At 31.5% G+C, this 8,894-nt stretch overlaps 1 long non-coding RNA gene across 1 annotated transcript; it reads right to left on the reverse strand.

Annotated features, from left to right (window-relative positions):
* Positions 1-1,739: 1,739 nt before the first annotated feature.
* LOC136271438 (uncharacterized) lies at positions 1,740-7,783 on the reverse strand. The gene is made up of 2 exons (XR_010709332.1): positions 7,662-7,783; positions 1,740-2,032 (listed from the first exon to the last, which is right to left on the reverse strand). It is a non-coding gene; the product is annotated as an uncharacterized lncRNA (long non-coding RNA).
* Positions 7,784-8,894: the final 1,111 nt, after the last annotated feature.

Consider the following 8,894-nt stretch of genomic DNA (forward strand, 5'->3'; position numbering starts at 1 on the left):
AAAAACCGGAAGTACCGGAACCGGAAAACGAAAACCTTACATTTCATGAATTGATATATTTGCTTTAAGACCAATGTATACTTGTATCAGTATTTCTTCCAGTTTTCAAAAAATCGCTGACAGAAATTTGTCTTAAAATAATAATAATAACTAGAGCAAAGCTCGTTGCAAAGCAACGAGTGGGTCTTCCGGTGATGTAAAGAGTAAAGCTTGATGTTCCTGCAAGAAGCAGAGTCTTTAAATAAAAAACAAGAGCAACTAAAACTAAAAGATAAAAAAATACGAATGATACTATGTACGAATTAACAAAAACCATAACGATTCTAAGTACGACTTAACAAAAAAATAATTCCAAAGGTGTCAAAGTACTTCACAAAAATCGAATTATTTTGTTGGTACGAGTTTGAACTTTACGCTATTTTTGAAACCAAAAACGCAAAATCAAAATTTCCGAAAAATCCATTTTTAAACCCCGATATCTGTTATGCATCGTCCGATTTAAAAACGGCTTTTAGTTTTGTACTCATCATGAAAATTACCGTAAGTTACATATGTTTAATTTTTAATATTGAAAAACAATAAAAAAAAAACTAAAACAAGAGGCAAATGGGCCACATCGCTCACCTGAGGAACAATAGGTATGATAAAATCAGCTTAATGGAAGCACAATGCAAACTATCTGGACAATGTACAATAATACATGTAGATCCTGTTTAAATAAAATCCATTTTCCCCCCTAAATATTCTTATGTTTATGATCATTAGTTCCTTTTCTAAAAGGATGATTTTATATTGATTTTATAGTCATATCGCATGCTGAGTATTGCAGTTCTCAAAAAGATCCTTAACAATAGTTTATATATGGGATATAAACCTACATCAAACTCTGAACCTTCTTGTGAGGCCAAAGAACTGTCCTGGGGCCAAAGTCTTAACAATAATAAAGAATCATCTGGCTGATTAGTTTCAGAGAAGAAGATTTTTAAATATTTACTCTATATATTCCTATGTTAAACTTTGACCCCCCCCACCCACCCATTATGGCCCAAACCTACCCCTGGTGTCATGATTTTCACAACTTTGTATCTACACTACCTGTGGATGCTTCCACATAAGTTTCAGCTTTCCTGGCTGATTAGTTTCTGAGAAAAAGATTTTTAAAGATTTTCTCTATATATTCCTATGTAAAAATCCATTCCCCCATTGTGGCCCCACCATACCACCTGGGACTATGATTTGAACAAACTTGAATCTACACTACCTGAGGATGCTTCCACTTTAATTTGAGCTTTTCTGGCCTAATAGTTTTTGAGAAGAAGATTTTAAAAGATTTTCTCTATATATTCCTATGTAAAACTTGATCCTTCTCTTGTGGCCCCTCCCTATCCCGGGGACCATGATTTGAACAAACTTGAATCTACACTACCTGAGGATGCCTCCACACAAGTTTAAGCATTTAAGGCCGAATAGTTTTTGAGAAGGTTTTTGAAAAATACCAACAAATTTTCAACAATTCTCAATTATCTCCCCTATAAAGAGGGCGTGGCCCTTCATTTGAACAAACTTGAATCCCTTTCACCTAGTGGTGCTTAGTGCCAAATTTGGTTGAAATCTGCCCAGTGCTTCTTGAGAAGAAGATGAAAATATGAAAAGTTTTCAACAACGACAGCGACAATTTGTGATCAGAAAAGCTCACTTGAGCCTTTGGCTCAGGTGAGCTAAAAATAAAAAAAAGGAAACATAATTGCATACTTTTATTGAAAAACAAATTTTCACAGCTAACAATTGTAAATTCCTTTAAACAGCCATAATTTTGTTTGTTATAATTTCTTATCAAACACAAACTACATCAAGGCATGATGCTTTCTTAAAGTTCCATTACAGTAACTGTTCATGAATTATCCGATTTAATTTGAATTACTGGTAAATAGTCTGTAGAACACATTAAGGAATATGCATGTGGGTAGAGGTGACAGGTTAACCTCAAGAGCTGAAAAGAATCAACAGGTAAAAACCATGTGGCCACCAATAGCTGAAATTAAAAAAATCAATAGGCTGTGTTAATACATGTACTGGTACTAATAATAGCTGTGTTTACATTAACATATGCATAGTATTACTGAAAAAAAATACACTGAACATGCAGTGTAATTAGTATGACATATCTTGATTCATGACATTAGATGGCACAGGACAGTTTTTTTGATACATTTCATTGTAGCCTGGGGACGTGTGTCTTCGGAACCCTGTAACTAGAATTTCCTCAGTTCCCATTCAGCACAAATACCTTTAATTCACTCTTTATAAGGCCAATTTCTGAAGAAAATTACTAGTCAAAACCTGTAAAATTGTCTACATACTGGTTTTTATGAGATATTGACCCTTCCATATTTTGCTAATTTTTCAGCTTTTTAGACCTCCCCCAGCCAATTCCCTGCAAAGGGTTGACCTTCCGTACAATGTGCATGTTGCACCATCACATGTCAGAAACTTACTGGTGTATATTCATCCACCTACTTTTCGTGTTATTTACCCTCCTGTCTGTAACTTGCATTTTCACTGTCTAAAGTCCCCAAACAGAAAAAATAGCCTACGGGATCATATCAATGGCTTGTGTGTAAATCATGGTTTTGAGATGATTTTGGTAAAGGAAAATTTCACATGCAAATGAGTTAATGGATCATGATTCTCGGGTGATCTGTAAAACTAAACAAATTGCAAGAAAACCATGGTCCTGGTATGATCTGTTGTAACTAACAACTCGTATCAAAACCATGGTCCTGGTATGATCTGTTGTAACTAACGTACAACTCATATCAAAACCATGATTCTTATATGACCTGTTAAAGAACAATTATACAATAATTTCTTAAAGAAAAAATGACCACTTCATTTATAATTTGCAACAGACAATTATATACTTTTAATATTTTTAATACATTGTCAATTACCAAATATGAAAAATAGTATACATATATGTCACATGAACTATATTGTTAAGCCAATATAATCTGAATTACAACACAAGATCAAAGTCTTCCATAATTTAGATGATAATTATATTGTTATTTCAAACTGTTCTAGCAATTATTACATGAATTGTAAAAATTAAAATATTATGTATGCATTTCAAAACCTTGCTGCAGGTCTGTAGATCCCGGTCTGAACTAATGATACATGTACATCCATGCATTAGTTGCTTGCTTCACTTAATAAATCACGTGATAGTGTATTGTAAATTAGTCTTTATAAAATATTATTTACCTCAAGTGAATAAGAATATATTCTCCCAAAATACTTCCATAAATTGACTTTATAAATATGCCAAGATAGAGCAAGATGCCCAACAATAACAAATTTTCCTGACATGTACATCACATTTAGGCACCAAGATGAACATTCAAAATTTGCAACTCAACTTTCTGTTATGCAGAAATCTTAATTCTAAGTGGTCAGTTTATCTGGCAATTAAAGAATCATTTCAAACGCATGCTCTGTTGCCTTCTAAGATAATAGCACATACCAGAATCACGAGAAAATCATAGCAGACTCAAAACCAAGAAACAAACCACATCAGGATCATACTTCCTTATTTGTCATCTATGATTTGGGTATGATTCATTTAATGGATCATATCTAAATTATAGAACAAAATCATGAATTTGTGAGTTTGATATGACTTTTAAGTGATTTTGATATGATTTCTTAAGAAAAGTTTTTGTTTGGGTCAACACAACAGTCATAGCCACAGATTTCGCATTTTACTTCTGAATCTCATGTACCTAACATATGGGGCCTACATATTGAATATCAATTTCAACAAGAGACATCACTCTAACTAATGATAATCATTAAAAATCATTTCATGAATTTTAGCAACACTCATGAGCCTTCAAGTACAGCAACTCTCAATTTTACAAAAATATTGACGGGTACTTTATCCGAAACTGTCCCTTGCTACCTTTAACTTACACTAACATTCTCTGAAGAGTCATCTTGTCTTAAACTTACAAAGCTTATGCTATTCTGAGAAAAAGTATACCTCATTTTGCCAATTCCATTAAGGATTAAGAAAAATATGGCCATTTTAATGAACCCAGCATTTCCACTTTCCTCTATTTAACACAGATTCATAGGGCTCTCCATAAATAAAGCATCTTTACCTAATCTTATAGAGGTCAACTGTTGTTCAACCTCCCTAAATAAGAAACCTTATTCAAAACTACATACATATACATGATATTATCATGACAAAAGCATCACATCACTTAGAAATACCCTTACATGTATACCCTCCCCCTATTTTTTGATTTTCCTAAGAAGCATTAGTTTGAACACTTTAAAGTAGATCCAGTGTTCTGTAATATGTCATACTTTTTTGTAAAACTTTGAGTTCTTTAAAATTTGTGCAAGATAGTTTTATTTATTTTATGCGAATATAATAACAGAGAAGTAATTAGAAGTATTGGTAGGTTCAAGATATTTTCGCAGCTAAATTTTATGCAAAATTTCCAATTTCTTATACATTTTATCGATGCTAAGGGGAAATAACTCTTTTTCTTACTTTTCTATCAGTTGTATGTCTATTAAATGCCATAGTTTTTCTTATCCCAACAATGAATTTTAAAAGATTTTTGTAGTTTTAGTTTTCTGATAAAGTTGACAATAAAATTAAACAAGATAAACAAATTTCTGCCTAGAAAAATTTTATTTTTAACAAAAAAAATACGGTTTTCTGATGCTAAAATATGCTTTAGTTTATGTTTATCTGGCATCTCAAAAAGTGTGATGACATGTATATTTTTTCTAACAGTTGATGAAATTAAAGTCTATTAAGTTGAAATTAATTCGGTTTTTCAACTTTCATCAGAGAATTTTACGAGTATGGAGTTACCTTAACCTAATATTATGAAACTTGTGGCAATTCCATTGAGTCATTTCTCACACATATTTGAAAACAACCATCACTGATATTGAAAATTGATCTTTTCTTGATAAATGGATGAAATGTAACATTTTTTTTCACAAAAAGACATGTCGCCATACATGTGATTTCTTGTTTTCATGAAACAGTAAGCTTGTAATCATATTTAGTGAATATCTTATTTATTCTGGTTTCTAGTCTCCTTTAACTTTGCTAAAATAGTAAGACCTACAAGTGTGATGTCTGCTCTTTATTAAAATGAAATTCAAACACAACCGGGTACCTGGGGACGGATGAGAATTCCATGATAAATGTTCAAATTTTACATGTTTTCCTACATTTTTGATGCATATATACAATAAAAGGGTAAAAATATGTTGTTTCTTGATCATTTCGAGAGTAATTATTATAGCAGATGTTATTTCAAGGTCAAATGTACATATACATATCCAACATGTGATGGTAATGGAGACAATTGGAAAGAGGGGGTGGCTTTTTGAATTCAGTAAATATATCTAAAATATCACTTTTGGAAAGGAAAGAGCAAAAACTTTGAGTTTTTTGACATATTGTATACTTTGATAACTGCATTTGTCTACATGTGAATTTTATTTGAAAGAAAAATATGCTGTTTTAAAAAAATTGAGTTATATAAGTCAGGTTGCTTAATGTTATTTCATGAAATCAGACAGCAAAATTGCTGCAAATTTATCATTTAAATAATTCAATTGATCAAAACTCTTTTACAGTATTAATTCTTATCTCGGTAATTAACTTAAGCCTATTAATTGTCATCAGGATAGGAAATACCTACTTTCTAAGCCAATTTACTCTAGTGGTGGTCATTCTACACATTTAAAAGGGAGTTACTTCCCTTGTATATTATAGCTAATAAATCATGTAATGACATATATAACCAACAAAATCATCCATTTTCCCAAAATAGACTACTTTTGGTACAAAAGCCACTCAAAATTACAGTTAAATGAGAAATCTGAAAATACCATTTAGTCTTGAAACTTACACTAACATTCTCTGAAAAGTCATCTTGTCTTAAACTTACAAAGCTTATGCTATTCTGAGAAAAAGTATACCTCATTTTGCCAATTCCATTAAGGATTAAGAAAAATACGGCCATTTAAGTGAACCCAGCATTTCCACTTTCCTCTATTTAACACAGTTTCATAAGGCTCTCCATAAATAAAGCATCTTTACCTAATCTTATAGAGGTCAACTGTTGTTCAACCTCCCTAAATAAGAAACCTTATTCAAAACTACATACATATACATGATATTATCATGACAAAAGCATCACATCACTTAGAAATACCCTTACATGTATACCATCCCCCTATTTTTTGATTTTCCTAAGAAGCATTAGTTTGAACACTTTAACCAAATATTATGAAATTTAAATGCTTCTATTCTGATCAATTGAATTTTTAAGCAGCGTGAAATTAAAACCATCGCAATCGATACTTTAGTAAAAATCATGAAATTTTAACACGGTGGAATTAAAACGACTTACAGTATTTCATCTGAACAGCCTCAAAGTTTAATTTTCTGCTATACCATTTTTTATTAAATGAATTATACTGGGTTTTTTTTTTGCAAATAAATTTAGCGAGGATTTTTTTCTCTTTTCTAATTAATGACAGGTTTTAAAAACAATATTATGTTAAGTATGTATAAAATTCCATAAACAATTTTTCAAAGCTTTGGATTTTAGTTGCACAATGAAAAAATGAGGGATTGCACGATACTACATGCTCATTTTGAAATTTAAAGCATTGTTAATTTCTGTTACTAGATAGAGATAAGCACAAAATGATGTTGCTCTGTGATGCTTTGACAAGATTAAAAGCATGAGAGAGAGAAATAGAGAGAGAGAGAGAGAGAGAGAGAGAGAGAGAGAGAGATAGAGAGAGATCTGAGGCAGATGTAGTAAAAATTATTACATACATTAGTCTTACTGTAAAAATTGTTTACAATGTAGATGTGTTCTGCATGTAAAGTTTACCTAAAATGAATCAATAAAATTCAATATATATAAAAGATAAACTAATCTCAAAGAATTTACAATGGTTCTGTGAAATAATGAAATCTTGAGAAAAATGTTTTATAGATATCAGGGAACATAAATCTAAAATCTGAACTTAAAGTTCTTATCATCTTGCACTCTGTTTTACATGCTCTTTCACAGGCGATAATCAAATATAATGGCGAGCCAGACAAAAGTTCTAATTTTAATTAGACTGAATATTTACCATGTCAAATATATTTATTTAATTAAGCACAAGCCTGTCTGAGTTCTTTAATTCATTAATTAAGTGGAGGTGATATGGTAAAGATCTGCTATATTTAAATATTTAGGGGAAAGTTATCATCATGCAAACATGCACTCTAATTACAACATTCTACTCTTGTGTGCCTTTGGACCCCCACCCCTTTTAATTGCACAGTTTTACAGTGTGTGGTGTGTTGTTCAATACAAAATAAGACATACATATACATAATAATAAATAGAAATTCAAAAGAGTAGTGTGCAAAACATACACGTGAAAATACATTGGACAGATAATTTCCCGAGATTTCTCTGACTCAAATGCCCGCTTTTATATTGTTACGCACGTCAAAAGCGGCGGTTAGAGTCAGAGGAATGTCGGAATAGATTGAAAAGTGCACAAACACTTTGAAAAGAAAAAGTCAATACGATATATCCTGTATTGAAACATACCTTTATAATCTGTCATACGTTAGTTGAGCTGAAATTTCCACTATCGCCGTCTTGCAGGCCATTCTTCTGACACACCGCTATCAGCTGTTGTTCGCAGTCAAAACATGGCAAGTTGACATGGTCAATCGTACGGTATTTATTTCGATTAAAACTATTAAGACTAATAAAAAATTAACAACGTAATTATCGACCGAATTAACGAAATTGTTTCAATAAACACTCTGATTAACTATATAAAAAAGGAGTTCGGTTTTATGACCTGTACGAAATCTTTTCAGCAGGAGTTACTTTCAGTGTGAATTTTGCACTATTTTTTAAACCAATAACGAGGAATCAACATTTCCGGAAAAATCAATATTTAAACTGCGATATCTCTGCAATGCAGTATCCGATTTTAAAACGAATTTAAGTTTTGTATTTAGCTTTGCAAACTCTACAATATGCATCTAATTTTATGTTTTTTTATAAGTTTAATGATCAGTACGAATTGTTACAGTAGAAGTTACTTTCAGTGTGAATTTTGCACTATTTTTGAAACCAAGAACGCGGCATCAAAATTTCCGGGAAAATCAGTTTTTAAACCCCGATATCTCTTTAATGCATCCTCTAAATTTCAAACGGTTTTCAGCATTAGATTCAGCATAAAAAGCTCTACAAACTACGTATACGTTTTTTGTTTGATCAAAAAATTCAATTTTTCGAAAAATTTGATTCGTTTCCAGTTTCGAACAGAAGTGACGAATATTAATTATATAGCCTCATTACAGAGGTAAATCGACCAAATCATAACCATTGAAAATTTCAAGCCTCTATCTTAAAGCATTTTTTAGAAAAGTCCCGGACAAAATGACATTTTTAAAATTTTAAAAATGACGTAACGTCAAAACGGAAGTGACGTTGTCTTTAAAACTTTAACATCTTTGAGGGACGATATCTTGCTAAAATCTCTGGAAATTTCATTGAAATCGGTTGAAAAATTTTTGAGTTATGAAGCAAAAAAGGAGTCAGAAAAAAAAGAAAAAGTATAATAATAATAACTAGAGCAAAGCTCGTTGCAAAGCAACGAGTGGGTCTTCCGTTAATGTCGGAAGTAAAGCTGGAAGTTTCTGCAAGAAGCAGAGCTCTTAAACCATTAACAAGAGTAACTAAAATAAAAAGATGAAAAAATCGAATTATTCCTGGTACGACTTAACGAAATCCGAATGATTTTAAGTACGACTTAACAAACACCTT

Source organism: Magallana gigas, chromosome 9, assembly GCF_963853765.1.
Source record: "Magallana gigas chromosome 9, xbMagGiga1.1, whole genome shotgun sequence".
Classification (NCBI taxonomy): domain Eukaryota; kingdom Metazoa; phylum Mollusca; class Bivalvia; order Ostreida; family Ostreidae; genus Magallana; species Magallana gigas.